Source organism: Ictidomys tridecemlineatus, chromosome 2, assembly GCF_052094955.1.
Source record: "Ictidomys tridecemlineatus isolate mIctTri1 chromosome 2, mIctTri1.hap1, whole genome shotgun sequence".
In the NCBI taxonomy this organism is placed as follows: Eukaryota; Metazoa; Chordata; class Mammalia; order Rodentia; family Sciuridae; genus Ictidomys; species Ictidomys tridecemlineatus.
The window spans coordinates 163,996,189-164,023,201 of record NC_135478.1 but is presented as its reverse complement, the minus strand read 5'-3'; positions in this window follow the sequence as shown (position 1 = coordinate 164,023,201).

Genomic DNA, 27,013 nt, shown 5'->3' with positions numbered 1-27,013 from the left:
ACTCCAGTATGGTTTTGGTATTAATGGCAACTAAGGGATTGACACTGGGGGAATGTTCTCTTCTTGATCTACTATGAGTCTTCTTTCTTTGAAAAAAAATTTGTTTTTCTGTGTGTGCATATGATGATCCTCTCGTGTGTTCTACATAATTATTCTTCATAACATGTTTCACCTCCTTGGATGAAGATAGATTGACTTATGGCCGAGAATTCTCAATTGTTTTATTTGCAATTGATAAAAACTCACTTTCTAAGAATATCTTTTAATACTAGCTCTATCAATTCTTAATTTGCTTCTTTGTATGCTTATTAAGAGAACTCTCTTAACTGTAGCAATAGTGGGTAAGAACAGTCATCTATTGTACATGTTTTATGCATGTGAGCCATATCATCTCTATAAAAACTCCATGAGTTAGAAGCCATTGCTATCCCCATCCTATTGTTGGGAACTTCAGCAAAGAGATGAGGAGTGACTTCCTGAAGATATCTGTGATGGTGAATGGTAAAAGAGTTTCAAACCTGGGAATTCTGAATTCAGAGCCTGTGCCCTTAATCACCATTTACCGCTTCTCAAAATCTTCTTCTTCCCTCAATGAAACTTTGCAATGTGATCATTAGCATTATCTGGAGTGGTGTCTGTCCTCCATAGAAATAGGAATAATTTCATAAGTCATCTTGTATTTTGGCACAAGATATAACTTCCAAATGGATGGGATCCATGATAAACCTAATTCTACTATGCAAAAGTGTATTTTTTTCTCGCTATTCCACATTATTCAATATTTCAATATTTGTATTAACTTTGGACTTTAGTAATCACATTAAAAGTGCTCCATATTAAATTGTGTGTGTATAAATCTATATGTAAATATATAGCTTTAATATGCTTGTCATTCAGAGAAACAGGCCAGGCTACAGTCAAAATTTGTCATGGAGTATTGGGAAGGAGATGAGCACCCCTGGGTGTGCTTCTGGAGCAGTCAGGAAAAGTGGTTGAGGAAGATGTTGAAAGTGGGAGAAAGGTTCACACATGGATAGAGAGGAAAGGAAAGCTAAGCCTGGTCTCTGTTCCATGAGTATTAAGTAAGCCATAGGTGGAAAGGGCTAGTGAAGTGATATTTGAATCTGATCTTGAAAGAAATAATGGATTTGAACTGATAGCATGATACAGGGCAATTCGTGTGAGTGAGTATATGAGTAAAGCTCGGTGGGAAAAATGACCAAGATGTGGGGAATCTGTTGTAGTTCTCAGTTTTTCACCAGATGTAGCAATCTCTATTATTATGGTTATTGCTTTTTGCTTCTGAGATAATTTTAACTTATTTTTAGAAATGTTATCACAGCATTATCTTTATTGTGGCCAGATGTGAGCAGATTCAAAGCAATTGGAATTATCTGGAAACATCAGAGTGTGTAAAGCAGACACATCAGTCAGAGATAGACTTTGTTAGATTATAAACAAAAACTAAAACACTTTGTGCAAATGGCAAGAACAAAAAACAAATAAAATTCCCCATAATAATAAATTGCTAATTTATGTATCTCTTATACACTATCATCTGCTTTATTAAGTTGTTTCAAACGTGTATTTCTTATAAAAACCACTATCTTATAAGCCAGTGCTATTCATTTTTCATCACTAACTCATCATTCTCTCTGAGAAGTAAGAGGTTTTACAAAGCATTAGAATTATGACCTGAGAGACAATCCTTTTATTTTTTGCATATTACAAAGTGGAGATCCAAAGAAATAAAATCATCTTCCCCAGTCAAACAGTTGAGAAGTAGGAGAGTTGATGCTAGAGTTTTGAACCCCTGGAACTGAAGTCATGAAGTGCTTATTTTCCTAATACTCTCTTGGGTGGCCTCCATGGCAACATGTAGAAATCAGCACTTAAGACACTGGTACTAATTACATAATACATTATGAACAGCATGGTTTATTATAAGTCATATTAAGACTCTATGAAACAAAAATCAAACAAAATTGAATCTTTTTTTTTTTTTTTTTTTTTTGGTGTGTAGTACATTAAGGAGAATAACTTCAGAGGCAAGAATAGAGAATTTTGAGAGTATTAAAAATAGAAAAAACTGACATAATGATAGAACAAGGTAGATTCTTCATCAGGGAGTGATATGATTAGTGTGTGCTCTAGGAAGATTATTTGGCCAAAAGTCACTTAGAAATCAAAAGAAGAAAAATGCTAGCAGAGGCATCTGAGATAACCTAGTTGGACATGAGAGTGTACCTCAAGTGATGGCGTCAGCTCTGGTCCATGCTTAACTAGTTACTGGGCAAAGGGGAAAGTGGGGAAGGATGAAAAATCATTTAATGTGGTTCTTAACCAAGCCTTTTTAAATCTATGGAAAAATTTAAAGTGTAACGACCCAGATCTCAGACTTGTGATTCTGATTTTGTCCTAAATGGACCCTTTCTCCATGTTGTCATAGTATTTATAAAATGATAATTGAAAGTGTTTTAGTTGTTAATAGGGGAAGAAAAAAAACTCCAACTTTTTAAATGTAGACTTGGGGAATCCCTAAATTTATAAAAGCAATTTTATTCTTTTTCCTTGATAAGTTATTAAGTAAGTTGAACAAATAAAATTTACAGCTTAGTTGATTCTGAAATAATGAAGGTTATAGAAAGGTTATAGAAAGATATAGGACCTAGACTTCCTAATAGAGTTATCTGTTTAGAAATAAGTAAATATCACATACACAAGGAAATTGGGGGGGAGGGTATTCTTTTATTTTTATTTCATCCTTTTTCCTCTCCTCTTTTTTCATTCTCTTCCCCAAATCTTTTGGTACTATCTAGTAGTTATTTTATTATTTATGTACCACTCTTACCTAACCCAAAGTCCTGTCTGCAGATGGAATCTTCTGGGAGGAGAGGTGGACAGAAGAACTAAAGGTGCCACACATCCTACTTGAATGAGAATAAAAACAAAAGCAAGTCTAGTCATTTGCTTTTAGAGAAATAGAGTAGTAGGATTTGCTTAAAAGCACAGAATGCATATCTCATTGTCTTGTTCCACATCAGACATTTCAATTGAAAACCTACAATAAAATGTGGAATATTCTAGGAGGAGCTCTTTTGCAATCACTGTTTTGCATTCCAAGATTATGTATACCTCTGTCCCTACCTTCTAAACAAGAAGATTCATGGATTCATGTTGCCATCTTGAGCTTCTTAGAATTCCAGACTTGTGTATTTAACTGTCTACTTAATATCACCACTTGTGTGTATGTCAAATTAGTATTTCACTTTTAACGTATTCATAGCTGAATGTGTCAATTTTCCCCCATACCTGCTTTATCCACACTATCTCTCTAGCCTTCCCTATCTTAGTTAATTGCAAGTCCATTCTTACAATTTTGGGTGGGACAAAAACAAACAAAAAAATCCTAGGAGTCATTCTTGACTTTCAGGGTTTCTTTCATTCATCTCCCACATCTAATTTGTGAATTAGCACATCCTGTTTCGTGATTTGGATCTGGAATGCCTTCTTAAAAACTTGTGCTTTGAAAGCATAACTCCCAATGCATCAAGGCTCACCGTGGGAATTTTAGACAGTGATTAGGGCTCTGACCTCATCAGTGAATTAATCCATTTGCTGAATTAATTCATTGATAGCTTAATGGACTATTGTGTGATAAGTGTAGGCAGGTGAGATGTGACAGAGGATGTAGATCACTGAGGGTGAGGCCTTGGTTATATCTTATCCCTGGCTCTTTTCTCTCTCTCTCTGTATTTCCTGGCTGCCATGTTCCTCTGCATGCTCTTCTGCCATGATGTCCTACTTCACCTCAGGCATAGAGCAAGGGAATGTGGCTGAAACCTCTGAAATCGTGAGCCCAAATAAACTTTTCCTCCTTTAACTTGCTCTTGTCAGGTATTTTGGTCACAACAAGAAAATCTGACTAATGCACCTGTCTACTGTATCCTGAAAATATAAGCTACCCAGGCTTCTAGCTGTGATGACCTGGCTTAGGGTTAACCAATCCTCCTATTGAGAACACTCAGAAAATGTGAATAAAATGCAGAAAAATATCTACTTGAAATCATTGGTTACCAAGGCAGCCAGGACTTGAGAAGTCATAATTCCAGTAGCAAGGGAATTGCAGAGAAGTGAGACTTACTTTCTAAGCTACTTTTGCCCCTAGAGCAAAACAGGCCAGGAGGTAGAGAAGCTCAGCATAAAGTGGTTAGCAGCAGTTTGGTGATGCTGGGGAGATGAAAACTGTAGTACAGAGCCTGCCAGGTGGATGGGTCCAGACACCTAGTTGAGAGTCCTAGAGGACTGCATGCAAGGAATAAAGGCTAACAAAATTGACCAGGCCAGACAAAGACGGGAAAGTAAAACAGTGAGATTAAAGCACAATTGGCATAATGATTCTGCTCCTACTCCAGCTGCCTTGGAGAACCTTAATAAAACTTTTTTTGAAGGCGAGCATTACTTTTTCAGTTCTCCTGTGACACTAATGTGTAATGTCCAATACATCACCAGACAGGATCATGGACAAAATAGACAACAGAAACATCTACAGGTGACTAATGATTAGAATTTAAAATAATTCTGAAAACCATGTTCAAGAAAATCCGATCAGAAGTTGGAAAATTTTCCTGGAGAATTGGAATCCACAGCAAAGAATAAATGGAAATTTGAGAACTAAAAAAAAAAAAAAATTCTGTTGGTTATCACCAGTGTATTTTAAGATTACACTTTTTTTTCCTGAATAAAGGAATTTTTAATTTTATTAGTCATCTCAAAGAACATACTTTTGGTTTTGTTGGTTCTTTCTAGAGAAACAAGTTTAATTATAGCTTTATTCCTAATAGTCAGCTGTAAGTAACCTAGTAAACGGGTCTAGGTTTCAATTATTACATCTGAAAAATGTAGGTTTTTTTGATAACATGAGTGTTTATTGAGCTTCAGGAAAACATTGGTTTGGAGTTGTGAGGAGAACCACAGGGGAAATGCCAAGGCAGGTAGAATGGTACAGGCTGATGAGACAAGACCAGGTTAGAATTTAAGCTATATGTTAGCTAGATGCCAAGAGTATAGTGGCCACCAAGAGGATGCCTTGGTCATCAGAAAGGAAAGAGAAGTGACACGCGGGGAGCAGAAGAGGGAGGGGAAAGCTGATCTCCAATTCTGTGCCTTTCAGGTCAGCTTGGTCAATATCAAAGCTTGATCACCAAACCTTTTTCAAGGCAGGAAGATGGGGCTGAAATGGGAATTGCTAATCAACTGACAGGAAATTTTAGTCAAGCACGGTGAATAAGCTCTGTAGTTCTACTATATAACATTGTACCTAACTAAACAATGATATATTGTACACTTAAAATATTGTTTTAGGTAAATATAATTGTTTACTCTTACCACAATAAAATTTTATTTAAAAAATACAGCATTATTAAAAAGCAACCCACTCCATATCCCTCCCAGGCAAAAATAAAAGAATTATCCTTTGCTAAACAATTATTTCTTCTTTTTAAATTTTTTTCCTACCTAAGGAGTACTTGAATGTTTGTATAAAGGAATAGATAGATGATTTATGCTTCGAAAGAGCAAGGTTTTGAGATATAGTAAAGAAAAAAATGCTTTTAAAGATACAGTGAAAAAGTAGGATTACATGATTTTTTTTTTCTGGGATCGATTCATTTCAGGACAAGGATTTTGGCATGACCTGAATTGGAGATAACTGTGAGGGACATGGGTATAGGGAGATTAGAAGAGGCCTGTGGTTTTATAGCAGGCATTGGTTTCCTTGGAAAACAAATCAAAACATCTATTAAAAGTATTTATTTATCACAACTGAAATATTTCAGGTCCTCTGTTTCAGGACATTTGAGTCCTGCCTAAGATTGAATGCTTTTAATTTCTTGAGCATATCGACCATCTATACTATGTGAACTTGGTGACATGTTCGTCAATGGCCTATCACAAATTGAAAACAGTGCTGATCGGGCATGCTGTGTAAGAAGTTTTTATCTCTCTAGCATTATCAAAATCCTGACAAGCTTTTAAAAAATTGTTAAAATTAACTATGACACTTGCTTTAGTATACACATTGCCTTATAATTTACAATGTATTCGCCATGCTGAAAGATTGATTTCAGATAGGTCTAGCTTGTCTGGTTGAAGAAAAAAATCGTCATTCTGTTTTATGGAATAAAGCAAGATTCCATAAGACACATTCAGTTAAAATGAAGCAAAAACTGCAATGTTTGAGAATGGTAATTCCTTGTGTTATCTGGATTTATTGATCAAAATAAAATCAGTGTTCCATTTCAAATCTGCCTGCAGCAGTATGCTCTTTTCAACAACTCTAATTTTTTTTGAAAAGCTTCCCATTAAAAAACCCCCACCTCTTTTGAGCATTAAAAAAAAACTTGCAGAATTACATACTAACTGGAATATTATTGAGTTAGTTTTATAAAGTTAAGAGAAATAATGAAACAATAAATTAAAAACTCAGAGGTTGGGGAACTCTTGAAGGGTGCTTTTTTGGCACCTGAAGTTACAAAGAAGTTCCTATTCAACTCAACAGGTTAGATTTGAAATAAAAATTAATATCACAATAAAAATTATGGCCTGAGAAACCATGTAAAATTATCTTTCATATAAGCTCTTAAAAAACCTTTCCTTTTTTTGAGAAATTACATTAAAAAGGTATTGATTTTTAACTCAATTAAATAGGAGAGAAAAATAAAGAAAAGAAATATAAATCGTTATCTATTATTGTATACTATTACAAAACTTAATGGCTAACACAGCAACCATTTTATGTCATCTCAAAATTATATGGCTCAGGAATCAGGCAGAGTTTGGCTGGATGATTCTTCTGATCCTCATGTTGTTGATTGAGAGGACTTAGTGGTGCTTAGCTGGCAGATTGATGAGTCTGGAAGTTCCTGTGTGTTTTCAATTGCATCTCTAGAATCTTGGTTCAGAGAGTTGGATGTCTGGGTCTACAGGATCTACATCTTTTATTAATAAAAGTCGCAAAGAATTTGCAGTTATCTCCAACACAGCAAACATTTTCAGTTTGGGTCCTTTGTGAAGCCAATTTAATATTAAATTAAATATGCAAGAGGTTTATTGAGGCGAAACACCTGTGAAAGATAAAGAGCAAGGGAAAAGGATTAGTCAGAGATCTCTCCCGCCACCTTGTAGGCCTGACATCCATAAAAGGAAAGAAGGAAAGGAGGATTGAGTAGAAAAAGATTTCAATTTCAAAAGGATTGTGGCAGATCTTAGCCCTGAGCAAGTTTCTCACTAGAGAAGACCTGTGGCAGGTGGAAATGAGTTAGATCTAGTACCTGTGCTATGCCATTAGCTGGCAACAGACTGAGGAAAGTGGTATGGAATGCAAAAAGGCATCAGCTAGAGTCATCAGTCAGCTGTGTTTTCTACAATACTTTCTGTTGAATGGCAGTAGAAGTGAGGACTCTCCATTGCTGGCATATTTTCCCAGGTAAGCAATGCAAAAACACAACTAGGAAGACAAAGTTTGGTAATAAGATGAGCAATTAGACTTATGAGTTAGTAAAGAGCAATGTTTAATTTATTTTGTAAAGAGTGAGTGATAGAGAAGATCCATTGTTTTGACTAATGGGCCTTGAGAGAGTCTGAGGAGTTACACTCACTCCCTCCTCAAACAAAGAGAAAGTAGCTGTATCCTGGATGTGAGAAATCAAGTTTTTGGATAGGTTTATCTTTTGGGCAGTTTCTGTAGTATTGTCTGGTCTTCTTATTTTTATCTTTCCACAACTCATTGACCTGGGCCAGGGCTGGATGTGGGTTGGATGTGGATTGGGAGCTCTGTTGTGAAACTTGAGGAGTATTATGGTCAGTGCTCTCTGGAAATGTAAGGTAAACAATACCGAATGTAAGCAAGCCATAACATTATGCTCTACACCATTATGCAAAATCACTAGGGCCAGAACAATTCTATTTGACTTATAAATTATTTATACCCTGAAGAAAAGTGAAAATAAAGTTTCTGGGTGCTGCAATCTTAATTTTCTGCTTTGGCTTTTCAACTGGAACTGTTCAAATGACTTACAGGCCTGGAGTTATTTTTATTTTCCACCTTTGAGTGCTTTTATATTTCTTCTTTGCCTTCAAAGGAAGCATGTCAGCAGTAGTGACTAAAGTGGATTGGAATTGTCCCTTGTTGTCCTCTATAGTAGCAGTCTCTTGTATCTAAGGTCATAAAGGAGGATAGCAATAAGAATTTGCTTTGGTACTTGTCCTGGAATGGAGAGTGATTTCTTTGAGTCTATGGTGCCTCAGGCTCATCTGGGCAGCTTATTAAAAAAAGCAGACATCAGGGCTCCAGCCTAGAGATGCTGGCCCAGTAGGTTTGGGGCAGGGCTCAGAGCTGCTTCGGATATTTTGAAGAAGCTTCACTGGTAAATCTGTTGTACACTAAAATGTGAGAATTGTTGCTATCAAAATTTAGGTAAGAGAAAGGAAGTAGCTGTAGGAATAATGCTCAATATCTGGTTAATCCACGATGCATTTTTATAAATTAACTATGGTCATATTTATTTTCAAATGGTTCCTTCCAACAAATACATCATGAATACCTACTCTATACTGGGATGTCTAGTAGAAGATGGGAAACTCACAAAGAGTAGAACACCATTATAGGCAGCTCACAATGGGGTAGGGGAATTAGGCAACTATACATTATGGTGCTAACTAGGGATAAATAGAAAAAGTATCTGTAGAAAAGAAACACATAGAAGGAAGTGAAATATTCTGGGGTCATAAATGAAGCTTACAGTGGAAGTGATATACAAGCTGGATTTTGAAGGATGCTATGATATGTGCTATATAGATTTGGAAAGGAAAAACAATCTAGAAAGAAGTATTGACTTATGCATAAACACAGAGGATATATTTGAGTAAATGCTAGTTGTTGACTTTTGATAGACCATAAGGGATCATGTAAGGGATGAGTCTGGAGGGAAAGGTAGAAAACATTATGAAAGGTTTTGCATTTCATGCTAATTTTTTATCTATTATTTCAGTATATTTTAAATCCTTACTAGGTCAAGGATTCTCTGGGATTGTCTATCAGAAACTTTCACATCTTACATATTGATAAAGTTTTGCAACTGATTTTGGGGTAGTGAGTGTCCTATGGTCACTTTTGGGTTTCAGTATGATTGCTCTTGTTACCCTGCAATTTGAACTGGGTGAGGAAAGGCCAGATTAGGGCCAGGGAAATAGTTAGGAGATGGTGGCAGTAGAAATGAAGCAGAGTCAAAATAATCTGAATTTGGGATTGTTTGTATAGAGATGATAGAAGTTGGAGAGCTCTCCCATGTTTCTGATGAGGCTTTTAATTATTTTATATAAGTGTGACAAAATGCAATAGAAAACACGAGAAGCGTTCTCATGAAGGATAGAGATAATTACTTTGGTTTTGCACGAGTTGAATTTATACGAGAGTGTTTCAGAAACCCTTACATCTGTGTTATATCTGTGATATAAGGGTTTGTCCAGTTAAATCTTTGTATGCCCCTTGTTCCTAGTTGGTACAGCTCTGCCTTTGTGTCTTCACTCTTCTTTGCAGCCATGCTCTGAGATGAGGCCAGCCTCATCTTCAAGAAGGGATGCTGAGAGGCTGCTCAGCTGATTGGTCTGTTGCAGTGGAGCTAATCCTGTCTTCAGTAGTGATTTCATTAGGAATTGGCTGTTGATTCAGTTATGGTCAATAAAAATATGTTTCTGGGCCCTGCTGAATGAAGTTCTTAATGGTTACAGAGAGAACCGAGGAAGAAAAAATTCCCTTTTCTTCCTTAGCCATTGTGTGAGGATGTGAGCCTAGAGCAGGTACAGCCATCTTGAATCCAGGTGTGACCTAGCCAGCAAGCTGATGTTTCTGTGGAAAAATGGAAAAAACCTTGGTTCTTGGTGATAGATATGACTAGCTAACTCTGTAACCCTCCTTTTTCAAAACTTCTGGCAATATGTTTATAATAAACCTCTTATTCTTTTTTAAAATTTTTTTAGTTGTATATGGACACAATAACCTTATTTATTTATTTATTTATTATTTATATATATGACAGCTGAATGAATTACAATTCTTATTACACATATAGAGCACAATTTTTCATATCTCTGGTTCTATACAAAGTATATTCATATCAATTCATGTCTTCATACCTGTACTTTGGATAATAATGAGCATCACATTCTACTATCATTTCTAACCCCATGCACTTTCCCTTCCCCTCCAACCCCTCTGCCCTATCTAGAGTTCATCTACATCTCCCATGCTCCCGCTCCCTATTCCACTATGAATCAGCCTCCTTATATCAAAGAAAATATTCATCATTTGGTTTTTTGGAAATGGCTAATTTCGCTTAGCATTATCTTCTCTAACTCCATCCATTTACCTGCAAATGCCATAATTTTGTTCTCTTTTATTGCTGAGTAATATTTCATTGTGTATATATGCCACATTTTAAAAATCTCTTCATCTATTGAAGGACATCTATAGTTTAGCTATTTTGAATTGTGCTGATATAAACATTGATGTGGCTGTGTCCCTGTAGTATGTTGTTTTTAAGTCCTTTGGGTATAGACCGAGGAGAGGGATAGCTGAGTCAAATGGTGGTTCAATCCCCAGTTTTCCAAGAAATCTCCATATTGCTTTCCATATTAACTGCACCAATTTTTAGTCCCACTAGCAGTGTATGAGTGTACCTTTTTCCCCACATCCTCACCAACACTTATCAAAATAATCATACTTCCAAAAGCATTATACAGATTTAATGCAATTCCAATCAAAATTCCAATAACATTCCTCATAGAAATAGAAAAAGCAATAATGAAATTCACCTGGAAAAATAAGAGACCCAGAATAGCTAAAGCAATCCTTAGTAGGAAGTGTGAAGCAGGTGGCATCACTCTATCAGAACTTAAACTATACTACAGAGTAATAGTAACAAAAATAGCATGCTATTGGCACCAAAACAGACTGGTAGACCAATGGTACAGAATAAGAGACACAGAGACTAACTCACAAAATAACAATTATCTTATATTAGACAAAGGTGCTAAGAACATGCATTGGAGAAAAGATAGCCTCTTCAATAAATGGTGCTGGGAAAACTGGAAATCCATATGCAACAAAATGAAATTATTTATTTATTGATTTTTATGTGGTGCTGAGGATCGAATCCAGTGCCTCTCATATGCCAGGCAAGTGCTTTACCACTGAGCCACAACTCCAGCCCCTCTTATTGTTCCTAAATAAATCCTCTTATTTGGTTTTAATGCTACTCATAACCAAAAATGTCCTAAATTTTGGATTTGGGATAGCTAACTAACAAATCTGTATATCTGTTTATTGTGGGGCAAGGCACATAATAAAATTTATTATTCTAGCCATTTTTAGTGACAGTCGAGCAGTGTTAAATATGTTCATGCTGCTGTGAAATGGAGTTCCAGAAAATTTCCATCTTGTAACTCTGAAATTTTATGCCTATCAAGCAACTTTTCCCCCTTCCCCTGAATTCCTGGCAATCACCATGGGTTTTATTAATGAATAAGCTGTAATTTAAATCATGAGAGAAAACAATATCCCTGTACAGAGAGAATATGATACTTAAGGACACAGGTGTTTTAGGAATAATCAGAGGAAAAGAGTTCCATCCAGAAGATGGAGAAAAATCTGCCGGAGGTAGAAAAAGAACCAGCCTAACACAAGATCATGAAATGGCCTTGGGAGCTCATGAGAGGAAGGAGTGGCTGTCATGCCAAATGCATTGTGTAAAGTGGAAAGGTCTATTAAAATAAGACTCACAAATGTCAACAGCATTTTATCATTAGGAAGACACTGGTGTATGGGTAAGACCAGTTGCAGTACAGTATGGAAGGTTAGAAGTACAGTGAAGAGTTAATAACAAACTGAAGTGTGGGAGATTTCACAGCAAAAGAGAAAGTCCTACAATGAAATCTCCACTTTTTTAAACCGAGATAACGTTTAGCTCATCCCTTTAACATGGGCTAATATCTTCCATGTCCAGCTCTGCTCTGGAGAGCATTCTAGGGGGACTGGAACAAAGCAGGTCTGGAGCCTGAAGCCCTGTCATCCTCCAGCTGCCTAGATGGGCACAGACACTGGAGCAACTTTGTGCCAGCTTTTGTTCAGTTTTGCGAGCTCTGTTTCTGTATTTTGTTTTATACTTATATGAGGGTCTGGGAAGAGCTTTGTTCTTTTGCAAGAGTTGAGTTTGTCTGGGATAGGTTTCTCATTCCCATAATGTACTAGTTTGGGGACTATATAGCTCAGGAGGCATATTTGGTCTTTTCTCTATTAGCACTTACAGATTAGTTTCATCTGTTTTGAATTCAAAGCAGCTTTGTTATAATTATTTATTTATGCCCCTATAGCAGTTTAGGTGGAAAATACATTAGTATTACACAGTAACAAAGGTCACTTTTCTTTTTTTTGACAGGGTTGCCCTCTTTCACCACTTCTGTTTAACATAGTTCTTAAAACACTGGCCAGAGCAATTAGACAGACAAAAGAAATTAAAGGGATACACATAGGAAAAGAAGAACTTATATTAGCACTATTTGTTGACGATATGATTCTATACCTAGAAGACCCAAAGAAGTCCACCAGAAATCTTCTAGAACTAGTAAATGAATTCAGCAAAGTATCAGGATATAAAATCAATACCCATAAATCAAAGGCATTTCTGTATATCAGCAACAAATCCTCCGAGAAGGAAATAAGGAAAACTACCCCATTTACAATAGCCTGAAAACAAAACAAAACAAAAACAAAAACAAACAAACAACAACAACAACAAAAACTTGGGAATCACCTTAACAAAAGAGACAAAGGATCTATACAATGAAAACTACAGAATCCTAAAGAAAAAGGTCAAAAAAGACCTTAGAAGATGAAAAGATCTACCTTGCTCCTAGATAGGCAGAATTAATATTATAAAAATGACCATACTACCAAAAGCACCATACAGATCTAACGCACTTCCAATCAAAATCCTAATGACATTCCTCATAGAAATAGAAAAAGCAATCATGAAATTCATCTGGAAAAATAAGAGACCCAGAATAGCCAAAGGTCATTTTTCTATCCATATTTTTTTTCTACTGTATCTACAAAAGTAAACATTTCACCAAAAGCTTGCGATTTGTTTAATTATAACCCCAAGTGGCTGAGATGACAGGTTAGTGGGCTAATGGCTTTCTTCCCTGAAACTCTATAAATTGAGAGAATTTAGAGTAGATTCCTGGATATTCTCAGGGTTAACTTTAAACGTGACTCGATTATAAACTCCCTGGGCTTGATCAGGATAAATTGTTAACTTAGGGAGATTAGTGGGCAAAGATGACCTGTGGAACCACAAAACAGGCTTATTCAGATAATAAAAATCAACATATTCCTAAGAAATTATGTTGACAAACTTGGATTTGATGAACATCTTATTTAGTCAATTCATATTTAATGAGCAAGTGAATTATGTATAATGTATAAGACAGAGAGGCAATTTCTATACGAAAAATAAAGTAAAACAAAACCCAACTAGGCATATTGTAAAGTAAACAACAACAACAAAATCTTATTTTTTCATAAATAAATTTGCACTTGTTGAGATGTTTTAGATGGGTATGTGGAATGATATGTATGGTAGTGATTCTTCTCTGCTAGGAAATATTTATCTTCCTTCTTCCTATTGCATATAATTGCTTCCAATATCACATGAATATGAGTAATTCTCCTGGCTGCTGATTAAAATTCAGAAGGTAAATTCAGAAAGTAAATGCTATTAAAGTATCAAATGACTGAATAGAAGCTGAAATGTGAGTAGAGCCATCTTTGAAATAATGTATGAAAAAAAAAAGATTTTTGAGGTATGCAGACTGGTTCACAGAATGTTTGGTGTTTTCAGTGAATAAAATAAGTTCTGAAGCAACTAGAAGTAGTAAATATCAATTAAATCCCACAAGTATAGACATATGTTTAAAGGATAAAGAAAAGTTTTTGGAGAACAAACCATCCTGGGCTTCTGAATATTTAGATGAGAACATTTCACTGTTCTACCAAAATAGTGGTGTTAAATAAAAAGACAGCACCTGGGGAACAAAGCTCTATTGTGTTTGTTTTGCAGCTTTGCAGGAATCCAATCTAGGATATCTGTTTATTCATCGCCTGCCTGATTCCCAAAATGTCTCAAATGTAAAATTACTGGTTGGCTTTTAGTCCCTGTGGGTTCTTGCAGATTTGAGGATTTAATTACCTGCCTGTTCACTTTATTATGAAGTGGTCAGCCTGTGAAGCCAGGTCTAAACTCATAATCACCTAGGAGGAGGAACGGCTGGTGATTTTAATTATTGTTGGTAGCTCAAGAAATACCAAATGTCTTTTAAGGTTGTTGTTAACAAGAATTTTTGACAGTGGGAAGGGCAGGGAATATATTTCAATGTTAGAAATACCCAGATAGAAGAAGTGCCAAACACAAATGAATGAACTGATGGAGAGGAGGACTATAATTGGGCATTCTCTTTTGTTCTTCTTCCCTCAAATTCCCAAGATAACTAATTTAGTCTGGAAAGGCTTTCCCTGAACAACTGGCATTATTCTTCCCATTTTTAATGATGTCAACTTATTTTAAAAATGAAACAAAAACAAAACTGAAAGAAAAAAAAAAAAGAAAAAAGCCATGAAGACTTTCAAACTCAGTAGGCCTGTAGGTTGGTTTCCACCATAGGCCACCAATTTTCAACCTGTGCTTCCAACCTTCCCTACGATGTATGGCAGGAGTGATTTCTTTTCTCTTCTAAATTCATTTAACAATTATTGTCTGTGCAATTCATTTGGAAATTAATCATGAACTGCCTCGTGACATTTTTCCTATTATATCTTGAGCTGTTGTTTAATTTTTTATGGTTCTGAAACTTTTCACTTGCCTTCAACCTCGGATCAATTGTTAACTCCTTTAATAACCAAAAAAAAAAAACAAAAAAAAAAACAACAACTTACATTCCTTTGTATTCTGTGCAGTTTCAAATGCAATGAAACCTTAAGAAATTAAGGTTGGTTTTGTCTTATTTCATAAGGATGCATAAGATTACAAATCCCTACTCATTCACCTTTTCCACAGGAGAACTGAAATGAAAGAAAATGAGAGATACTCAGTTCATATTCATGGAATAATCTTTATTTCTCCTGGAAATTACCTCAGAATGTTTTATAAGGCACATACATGTAAAGAAATTCAGTAACTAATTTAAAAATGCCCCTAATCTGCCTTCTGCTTTCTTCTTCTCTAAAGCATGGGTAGACAAAGGAGGAGGGAAAGAAGAACTGTGTTAGAAACTTCATATGCCCATCTCTTTGATTTTTGTAGGTCCATAGGTAGGAATTATGATCCCCATCTTAGACATGAGGAACTGAGATTTATAAAAGTTACCTACAAGGCCAGACAGCTACTGTTGGAACTTGGATTTTAATTTTGGTCTGTTTGATTTGCAAATATGGGTTACCTCTTAGCCAAGTGGTTTCTACTCCACCTGCTCTCTGAAGGCAAATCGTTGAAGGAGGTATGGGATAAAGTTGACACAATGCCAAGATGGTGATGTAACCTCAGCGTATCTCAAGCAGTTCTCTCCTCTCTTCAAGTTTCTTTTTTGCACACCAAGGCTTCAGTTTTCTCATGTTTTTCTTGGCTATAGGAATCCACAAATTCTGAAGGAGTCCTTCCTTCCTCAGCCAGAAGATCAAATCTGGAATCTAATCTACCTCTTGACTTGGCTGCATTTTGTTAAGGATTTAGTTCCTCATTCCTTTACTGTTTTCTCATAAGTCAATATTTATTTGCATATCAATGGCTATTGATGGGTTAATGTTTTTAGTCTAGATAAGGCTTAGAAGGCAACACCTGGAAGACAACAGATCTTGTTAGGAATTTTGAATGTTAAGGCATGCATAATGGGAGATGGAGATTCTTGAATGAGAGCTGTTCAATTCCTTCTCAAGGCAAATTCTATGACAGGCTTACCTACAAGAGAAAATGCTTTCTTTATGATATACTCCACAAAATTTTCATTCTTCTTCTACAAATTAGGACCATTTGAAACAAACAAACAAACAAAAAAAAAAACAAAGGATTTCAAAGCATATTTGGTTAGATGGGACTTAAAGGAGTTTGTTTAGTTGACTGCACTATAATTTCCTAAGTGATATTTGAAAACTTTCTCCTTGTAACAGGTACTTTGCAATTCCACATTGCTAAACTGAGCAGATTGCTTACCACCTTCAAGCAGATACAGCACTGAGTGCATGGTAGGGGTTTTCTACTTGCCCCATTCTAAGGAAATTGTCTCTTTAAGTAAATGCATGAAAAGAATTTCACAAAGCAGTGTTAATATAACTTAACAGAAGGCCAGCAGGCTTCTGTGGCTCCAGTGCCCTGGGTTCTTATGTACACAAAACCAAACTTAAGCTTTGCCAATCATAAATGGCCAACTGAGCATTAGTTAGTAATCAGGAATTTTTCACTGAGATAATCCAAATGAGGCTACTGCTCAAAATTTAATTAAATATATATTTTTTCCCAGTGGCCACATTCATGCTGTAAAATCCTTCTCTTCAAACTCTTCTTGTGGATCTTCAAACCATGTTCAGTTTAATGCTGCCCAATTCATGAATCACTGCTCATGTTCGTAAAAATTGTAATGGATCTCAGTTTACCTTTTAACAACAGTATTTTTGAAAGTGTGATTCAACATTGGAAGCAGAGGTTTTTGTTGAAAATGCTGATTCTCAGATTTGATCAGAATCCAAATCTCAATTTTTAATTTTCCCTTGAATTATTGGTGAGGGGTTGTTTCAGCAACTCTTTCATTATCAAAGCAAATTCACTTCCAGAATTTAGTTAATTCTATTGCTCACAAGTGCCAAATGTAATTGACAACAAGAATGATTCATACTAGAGAAATATGTAAAGCCAAAAAAAAAAAAAGCAGTAGGTAACCAAAATCAAACATATCTACATAGTTTTTTAAAATACTGTATAAAGTACAGGTAAAGTATGCTATACTCTTAACACTGAGTAAAATTCTCATAAATATGTGTCTATATCTTGCAACATTTTCCAGAGAATTGATGCTCTACAAAGCAGGAAAATATGCAGAGCTCTTAACTTTTGCAACCATTTAAAACCCCATTTAAAGGCTATCTTATACCCTAAAGCTATTTTTCTTCCCCCTTTATGATCTTTCTCTTTTTTTCCCTATATTTTTTTTTATTGGTGCATTATAGTTGTACATATTGATGGGATTTATTGTTACATATTCATACATGGTCACCATATAACAAAGTAATTTGGCCAATATAATATGATCTTTCTCTTCTTTTCTATTTTTTTTTTTTTTTATTTTCATGGAAGGTAGTCCTTTTAGAAAAAACAGTTGTACCTAAATTAACTGTCAGAGCAAACTCCTTGCTAAGGACATTAGTCCCCTTAAGTTGGAGAATGACTGGTGTCTACCAGTCAAGAAGTTTGATGCTGGCTTTAAGTGACTGTGCAGTCTGCTGACATTATTTCATCATGGCTTGTCTTAAGTTTTCCCTGTGTGAAATGAAGAAGATGAGGTGGCTAGTTTCTGATGTCCCTTCCAGCTGTGCCATTGGGAAAGAAGCAGACCAGTGTTTATAGCAATTTTCCTTGTTAGAACACATTAATGTTCTAAGGAATCTTGTATATTTTCACTGTGAAATAATAAGCATATTTCTCCTAAGAGAAGACACAGAAACAAAACATAAAATGGTTAATTTGCATTTAAACTACTTAAGTAAGGTGGAAATTACTCACTTATTTACATGATTCAGCATTCTCACTTAGAATCTAGTGTGTCATCATGCATTGCTAAAGTTAATCACTCCAAGAAAATGGCTCTGGAGGTAGATTGGCCAACGTTAGCAAAGCAAGGTAGTTAAAAAACATCCTTTTAATGTGTATCTGCTTGAATTAGTGTTTCTTTAGGAAATGACTTTGGTCAGCATTTCCAAGTAAATCAATTAGAAATTAAAAATTGGTGTGCTCTTTTCCTTCCTGTTCTCCTCTTGCCCCTCATTTTGTTCTCTAGAAGAATGGCCTCAGTAATTTAAAATCTGCACATCTATCATTAAAAGAAAATGAGCATATATCCTAAAATATATGTGTATTTATAAATAGCGCACACATTGATCCATTGGTAGTTAGTATCTCAAAGAACAATTTACAATTGGAAGAAGTTTATTAATAGAGAAAGTACATGAAAACCTTTGATAAATTTCAAATTTGAGGGACTGACATAGGGCTACCTATGTCATTAGATCATTATTTACAATGGCAAAAGCTCATACTAATAATTGAAGTATTTGTTCTGTTATTTTTTTCCTGCTTGATCTTGCATCAGTTTTTCTTCAATTTGTATTAAAATTTTGTTCTAATTAGTTATACATGACAGTAGAATGCACTTTGACACATTATATAGAAATGGAGTTTAACTTCTCATTCTTCTGGTTATACATAAAGTAGAATCACACTGGTCATGTAGATATATATGCACTAAGGGTAATAATGTCCCATTCATTCTACTATTCTTCCTACCCCCATACCTCCTCTCCTTCACTCCCCTCTGCCTAGTCCAAAGTAACTCTATTCTTTCCTAGCCCCCCACCTTATTGTGAATTAGCATCTACATACCAGAGAAAACATTTGGCCTTTGGTTCTTGGGAATTGGCTTATTTTGCTCAGCACGATGTTCTCCAGCTTCATCCACTTACTGGAAAATACCATAATTTCATTCTTTTTAAGCCTGAGTAACATTCCACTGTGTATATATCTGCATTTTCTTTGTCCATTCATCTATTGAAGGATATCTAGGTTGAAAGTTCCACAATTTAGCTATTGTGAGTTGAGCTGCTATAAACAAATTGATGTGACTGCATCACTGTAGAATGCTGATTTTTAAGTCCTTTGGATATAAGCTGCAGAGTGGAATAGCTGGGTCAAATGGTGGTTCCATTCCAAGGTTTCTGAGGAATCTTCATACTGCTTTCCATGATGATTACACCAATTTTCAGTCCCACCAACAATGTATGAGTGTATCTTTTCCCCCACATCCTCGCTCAATTTGGATTTCTTTGCAGAGAATTTCTGCAAAGCCCTCTGATGATTTTGAGAATATTTAGTTTAGAATACAGATAATCTTTTGTGCACGGCCCTGAATTTGATCCTAGCACTGAAAAATGAATCTGTAAATCTACATAATTAGGAATACACAATCTGTAATTTACTCAACCTGTCAAAAGCTAAGGAACCAGTGAAAAGGGTGAGCTGGGGAAGCCACATCCTTTCCTCTGCCTCCTATGCCTACCATGTGTGGCATGGGGCTCTGACACTGAGTGGAAACAGGTTTGTTTAACAGTAAATATTAGTAGACCTTAATTTTCTTTTTTATTTCTGGAATAAAATAAAAGGCAGTTCAATATTTCCTTACCCAACTCCTCTTCCAAAATTATTGTTCTTACAGCACAGTAGCAGGGGCAAGTGGCCTACAGCAAATGAGAGGTCACTTTTTAGGGTCATAGTAACAACCATATAACAATTGTGAAGAAGATGGTTTCCCTTTTCCTTTCTTCTGGTCTTTCAGTAACCAAGGGACTGCTTGCAAGTAGCAATTAATTTGATATTAATTCAGATGGAAAAAACAAAACCAGAAGAGTCCATCATTCTACTTTCCCCTAAACATAAGCTACTCTATGAATTTTTGTGTATGCCTTTTCCTTACTATATTACTTCCATCCTTCTTAACCAGCAGTTAATCCACTGAGATTTAACGCTGTGATATGGGTCCACCATGAGGTCTTTATCACATGAAGTGAGTTCAAGTGCAAATTATGTGTTTTCTTGTAGGAACTATATTCATTTCTGTGGGTCGGCGGTGTGGGGGATGGGAAATGGAAAACCATCAAAATAGAATATGTTACAAGGCTTTTAAATCACGATTAATATAGTTTCCCAACTGCCTGTTTTGACAGTTGGAAGCCATGCATATTTTCCTTCTGTCTTTTTTGAGTCTCAGTTATTCTCTGGGGCATGTTGTGAGATATATAAAGCTAAGCTCTGCACACTGATGGTGGTTTTGCCCTGAATAAACACGTACAGTCTGCCCACATGTTTTTTTGTGTAGATCATCTTGGTAATCTCATGTCTGCTTTTTAGTGCTGTACTTAACTTTCTCTAGTGTGAAACATTCTGTCTTCAAATGCATTTGGCACTTGCTGGTAGCAGAGTTAACTGAAAATAGTGCATTTTTCCAGGCAGTGATTTGCTTTGATCATGAAAGAACATTTCCTGGGATTGCTTTGAGATAGCACGAAAAGAAAAATGATTATCACAAACACAGTTTTGATGTCCACCTTTAGATACATACTTCACAAATGACTACTATGTACTTAAAATATGTCAAAGTTACATAAACTCAGGAGAGAAGTTTATCTTATTTTTAGAACCTGGAAATATTTGGAGCTGAATAATATAGGGGAAGAGTGAAAGGGCTTGACATTTTATAGCCATTCCATGTTGAAAATGAATACTTACAACGTACTACCTAGTACTGTCATTTTCAGAAGGGGAATAGAGGAAAGCTTGCCAGGACAAAACACTCTGCAGTGTTATCTGCTAGAAAGCCAAGAAAGGAAGTTATAAAACCCCATGCTTCTGCTTGGACTCATTTATTTAAGATTGATTTTTTTTAAAAAATCTAAATTATATAAGCAATACATTCTTCTTGTAAAAAAAAAATCAAAAAGAAAAATCTCCCCACCCTTCCCACAGACCATCTGCTTCTGAAATCCTTCTCCCCAGCTCCCCAGAAGGAGCCATTATTAACTATTACACATGCTTCCAGGCATTTCTGAGGCACATAAAAGTGTATGTGGGAAAACATAGACACATCATAGACCTATACACTACTTGACAGAAACTCGGGTTCCTGGAAAGGGGACTCCTGTGTAAATCAACACAAACAACAGGGAGTGTCATCCACAGGCAGGCCCATCACTTGTACAATCCACCAGGCATGTTCCATGTTAATTCAATCTTCCAGGGTGATGTCATGCCCGGGTTAAGGTGTCTTCCATATGCCAATTTCTGTGAAGTTGTTGCCCAATCTTTTCAGATTGCAGGCTGTTTAATGTGTTCTCATAATATTAAAACACACCATTAGTTCTCAATTACTCAGTGAGGCCTTTCTTGATCTCTTTTACTGTTCTCTCAGAAACTTCTTGGCACCGCAAACTTGCATTTTAAGGCACAGTGAGAGCTTTCCCCTTTGTGACAGGTCTAACACTGTCACTAATAAACTTTCATCTTCAATTACACTGAATTTGATTTGTTTGCTAGTACAGATATTAACTATAGCAAATTGAAAGATACAGGACTCACTCAACTTAGAGCTATAGTCCTTATTGACTCCATTTTCATTTTTGTACTGTGGAATCCTCATTTGTTGGAAGTATGTAGTCCTGTTACTTATGTAGTCTGCTTAGAAGATATGGCTGAGGCTGTAGCTTAGTGGTGGAACACTTGCTTAGCCTACATGAAGCCTGGGTCAATCCTCAATATTGTCCTCATCTCTCCTCCTGCAAAGAAAGAAAAAAAATCTGGTCATTGGTTTAGAGGATGCATCAGATCCTGGGAAAAATATATACATAATACTCCAGCTATCTATCTACTGTGTAACAACCAGTACAGATCATATGTCATCAAACAATCAATTTCTAATGCTCACCACATCTGAGATAAGGAATCTGAGTAGAGCACAATGTCGGTGGCTTGACTCTGCTCCACAAGGAGTGACTGAAGACTGGGGCTGACATCAATATGAGGCATATGAACTCACAGGTCTGCGAGTTGATGCTGCATCTGGGGCTATCAACCAAAACACCTATAAATGTCCTCTTCCCATGGTCTAGGCTTCCTCTGAGCAGAAGCTAAGCACTAAGAGTGGGCTTGTATCCCAAGATGCAGAATGTAGAAACCACCAGCTTCTTATAGCCTGAGCCTGGAAATGAATTCAGTGCTACTTTCACCCTATTCTATTGGTGAAGCATGAAAAAAAATATCCAGATTCAAGGAAGGGCATAGTCTGCTTTTCTCAATGAAGGTAGATTAAAAAAAAAAAAAAAAAGTGGGACTCTGTCTATTTAAACTTCCATAAGGATGGACAGTGAACTATAATGAATCTTTTATATATTTCTTTCCTGTTATACACAAATATCATCTCTAAGATTAAATCAAACCATCTTATATAGATGTGTAATAAAAGCAATTTCTTATCCTCTACTTCATATTACATTACACAGTACCTCATAATAAATTTTCCTTTTTTGCAATTCCTTTTATTAACACAATAGCTTTCAAATTTGATATTCATTTTTAACATCAATTTATCTTCCTTTTTATTGTTTGCTTTAGTAGTCTATTGTGTGATATATGGATTTATTAAATATATCTCCAGTTAATTTTTTAAATTTTATATTTGAGTAGCTTTTACCACATTCCAGGCAACGCCCTAGGCGTTTTAGAAATATCAAACTTGTTGAGTTTTCATACCAATTGATAATACAGAAATTCACTGTTTCTCTTTTACAGATAAGAAAGCATAAGAACAAGAAGTAACTTGCGTAAACTCAAACAGTAGCAGATAATTTAGTTCTCAGAGTTCACTCTTTAACCACGATGCTCTGTTGCCCATTGAAAGGTATTAATTTTTCCCCCTGTTTTTGCTAATATAAGCCATACTACAGTGAAAAACCTTAATGATGTTCTTTATACTCTTGTGAGTAGTTTTTCTTGGCAGAAGTAAATTTTTGGCTCTGTGAGTCTAAAAGCTCATGCAATTTAGAAGTCCCTTGTAAGAAAAAGAATGCAGAGGTATAACTTAGGTTTAGCAGCACTGAACTGTACACTTAAAAATGGTTAAGATGGCAAATTTTATGTCATGTGAATTTTACTACAATAGAAAACATTGTCAGTAGTGAGGCATTAAAAAACTTACTGTCTCCATGTGAGCACATGGAAGAAGTCATGGAGCATGCAGCACAAGGAGAGCTGTCCACATGCCAAGAGTGGGGCGTCTAGTTCTGTTTAGGAAATATATCAAAAATGCTTATGTACAAATGCGCTCTTGTTGAATTTTGTTCTCTTTCCACCAAAAAATCTTCCATCAATCTCAGCAAAGAGCCCACATAAGTGAGGGGTCTTGAATCCTCAGCTTCACTATACACTGGAATCTATCCCTGCCAGGAAAACACTCACAGGAGCATCTAAGGATATCATTAAAGCTCTCCACTGCAGTCTGGCTTATCCTAGCACAGATAGGGGCGAAAACAAATACCTATCCACAGGCAACAAGCCTCCAGGATTGAAGAGTGATCTCCGAGGGCCACTCTATTGGATCCACTCATCTGTTTCTAGGATAAATTTCTATAAGTGAAGTTGCTAAGTTAAAGTTCTGCTTATTTTAAATGTTAATAATAACAATGATTGTTAATAGAGCTTTTATTTTGGTGTTGCACACAATTCTAATTACTTTGAAAATATTGATTTTTTTCTTACCATACAATATAAGCAGATTATTATTAGCCCCATTTTTAGTTGAATGAATTGAGGCATGGCATCATCACAATTTATAAGAACAATTATTCCCACATTGCCTTCTTAAAAGTTGTTACCAGTTATTCTAGCAAGTGTAAATGGAAGTGAACACCATTCAATATTTTAATTTTAGAATTGATTTTATATTTTAATTTGCATATCTTACTATACAAAAGGCGTTGAACATCCTTCTTTATGCTTTTCTATGCTTATTGTCTAGCTGAATTTCTTCCTCTGCTAACTGATCTGATTTTTAACTGTTTCTTTTACAATTCTCAATTCTTGGATGATGTCATTAGTGGCTTTTTAAGAAGAACAAGAGAGACTGAGCTGGCACTCTTGCCCTGTCTCATCATATCATGCCTTCTACCATGTTTTCATGCAGCTAGAAGGCCTTTACCAGATGTGAGCGGCATTCTCTGGAACTCCAAGGCCTTTAGAATCATGAGCAAAATAAACTTCTATTCTTCATAAATTACCTAATCAATCTCAGGAATTTTGTTATAGAAAAAGAAAACAAACATGCAAGAATATAATGGCTGTTTCAAGGGTTGTGGGAAATGAAGCCATTGGATTTAAGCATATCATTTGCTACCATCCTTAATGATAACAAATCTTATAAAAGAAGAAGAGGTTCAAAATACTGAGAGGAGGTCAATATAGCAATATTGAAACAATACAGCAGTAGTTTGCATGTGAGTTGCAGTTTTTGTATATTAGGAACTTTTAAGCTCCAAATTTCAGAATGTTTTGCTTCTTATAAGATGTAAGAGGATGAAAAAAACCATATGTGAGGATTGAGAGAGAGAGAGAGAGAGAGAGAGAGAGGCCATAGGATGTACCCAGTGTGTTTAGTGTGAAAATTCTTTAAATAGCCAGAGGCCATCAAGAAAACAAGACTGCTGCAATCATTAATTATAAAGCCAGAGTCCTCTGGAGAAGGGTAGAAGTAACTATAGAGAAGAGGACCTTTATGTATGACACTAAGAGGACATACCCATCATCCTAGAGGCCTGAAAAGAGATCTTGGCCTCTTAGACCTTGGTTTTCTATGGAAGAATGATAAATCGAGAAAGAGGTATGTGTAGCTTACCATTTATTGTGAAATCCCCTGATCTCAGTGGAAGTCAAACCAGTCAGGGCTCAAAATATAGCAGATTAAATAATCATAAAATTACCAGCCAGACACTGGCATTTCCTAGTGAGATTCAGTGCAGTTTATGTAATTTTAAGGAGAAAGCAGTAGAAGCAACATGAAAAGTAATGATAGTCAAAGAGTAGAAACAGTGGCAACACTAGAAATTGAGACAGACTTGTAGATAACAAATTGAATTAAGTAAATTCAAACGGAAACCTACAGCCAGTATGGTGCTGGAGGTGGTGATTTAAATACTTTTCTTTTTTTTTTTTTTTAAAGAGAGAGTGAGAGAGGAGAGACAGTGAGAGAGAGAGAGAGAGAATTTTTAATGTTTATTTTTTAGTTCTCGGCGGACACAACATCTTTGTTGGTATGTGGTGCTGAGGATCGAACCCAGGCCGCACGCATGCCAGGCGAGCACGCTACCGCTTGAGCCACATCCCCAGCCCAAATACTTTTCTTTTAGAACAAAGAGGGCTCTAATTTATTAATTAAGCATGAACAGGAAAATACTGTTAAAATTGATACAAAAACCAATGATCAACAAAAATAAAGTCTTGGTACTTAGAAGCTGATAATGTCAAGATAACTTGTTTTAAGATAGCCTCTATTTTCTCTATGATAAGAAGAAAGCAAAAACTTGGCATTAAGTTCAAATATCCCTTGTCATTTGGAACCCATTAGGGAATCTAGGAAAATTGGGTTTGTTTTCCCTATATTGTTATATTAATTACTAATTAATATCTTTGTATACAAATTTTCAAGCAAAAATATCACTGGGGCAAAAAAGTAAAAATAGTTGGACTATGTGGATATTCCAACATGTAAATCTTTATTCCTTTCCTTTGTTTTGGGAGGAGAGACAATTGTCTTCGAGGCCTTAGTTATAGAAGTAACAGATATAAAACTGACTTTTGAAGAGACTGCCTTTCAGCTGTGAATATGAAGTATTAAGAAGCATTTTATCACATTGGTTCCTGGGACTTTGGAAGCCCCTTAATAAGACACAGCATTTTACTGTGTCTGTGGCCTGACTATTAGTGATGGGATTAAAAGTAGTTTATGTTTCAAAAAGTTTCTGGGCTAGCCTATGCTTGTTGCCAAAGAAATAATTAAGATACATAAAATGGAAGGAATCAGTTTTAAAAATTATCATCTTAAAGTTATTACCATTAAAACTGTTTCCTAGTATAAATTATTCTACTCTTCTATAATATTACCAAAGAATATTAATATTCTGCAACTTATATCTTACAAGTGACCTCCTAAACACTTATTATTTATGCAAAATATCCTCTGCACTGCAATTTCCTAAAACCATTCGGTATTTCTTCACAAGTTGCTATTTGCATATATCTAATAGAATTGTGGATTTTATATAATTAAATGTTAAGTTACTGCAAATCTATTTGGACCTTAAATCACTTACCATAATTTGACCTGTGAAAATGATCTCCACATTTTATTTATTTTTCGTTCCTTAGTTGAATGTATCCCAGTATGGTAAGCAGACAGTTCTTTCAGCTTTATTAATATGTATGGCCTTCTCTGGGTAGGGTTAGTTTCTTCAAATTTATAGTGGTAGCTGGCATTAGGAATGAAATAAACAGGTCTGCTTAGCTCGGCAGAAAATAAAATAAAGTGTAATTTCATCAAATTTCTTTTTAGTTGTTAGCTCTAAATGCAACTTTCATGTTACAAGGTTAGTGTAAGGCTGACATTAAATCATCATCTAGGGCCATAGCTGAAATATGTTGAATTATGTATTTAAATGTGCTCACACATTATCTCCACATAGAATAAAACAAAGTAATCAGATTTCCACTTTATTTCTCTGCCAGAACCTACAGTATTATTTTGCACTCGCTGGAGGAAATTTGGCAATGTGTTATTCTCCTCAGGCCTGTTTTCACACGATAGCAATTCGACTGAAGTGCAGTGTAAAAGTATTTATTAAAAGCAATTCCCCTCTGGCACTTGGAAATGAAAGACAATAGGAGTGTGCTGTTTTGCTCTCTGAGAAGGGTTCACATTTTGTGAGTTGATGAAAAAGTTTAGTGTATCACACCCTTAAATAAATATCTATGTTTGTCCCTGGAGAGGGAAGTAGCAGGAGTTTTCAGAAGTTCTTTAAAGTCTTCTAAGAACAATACCCAGT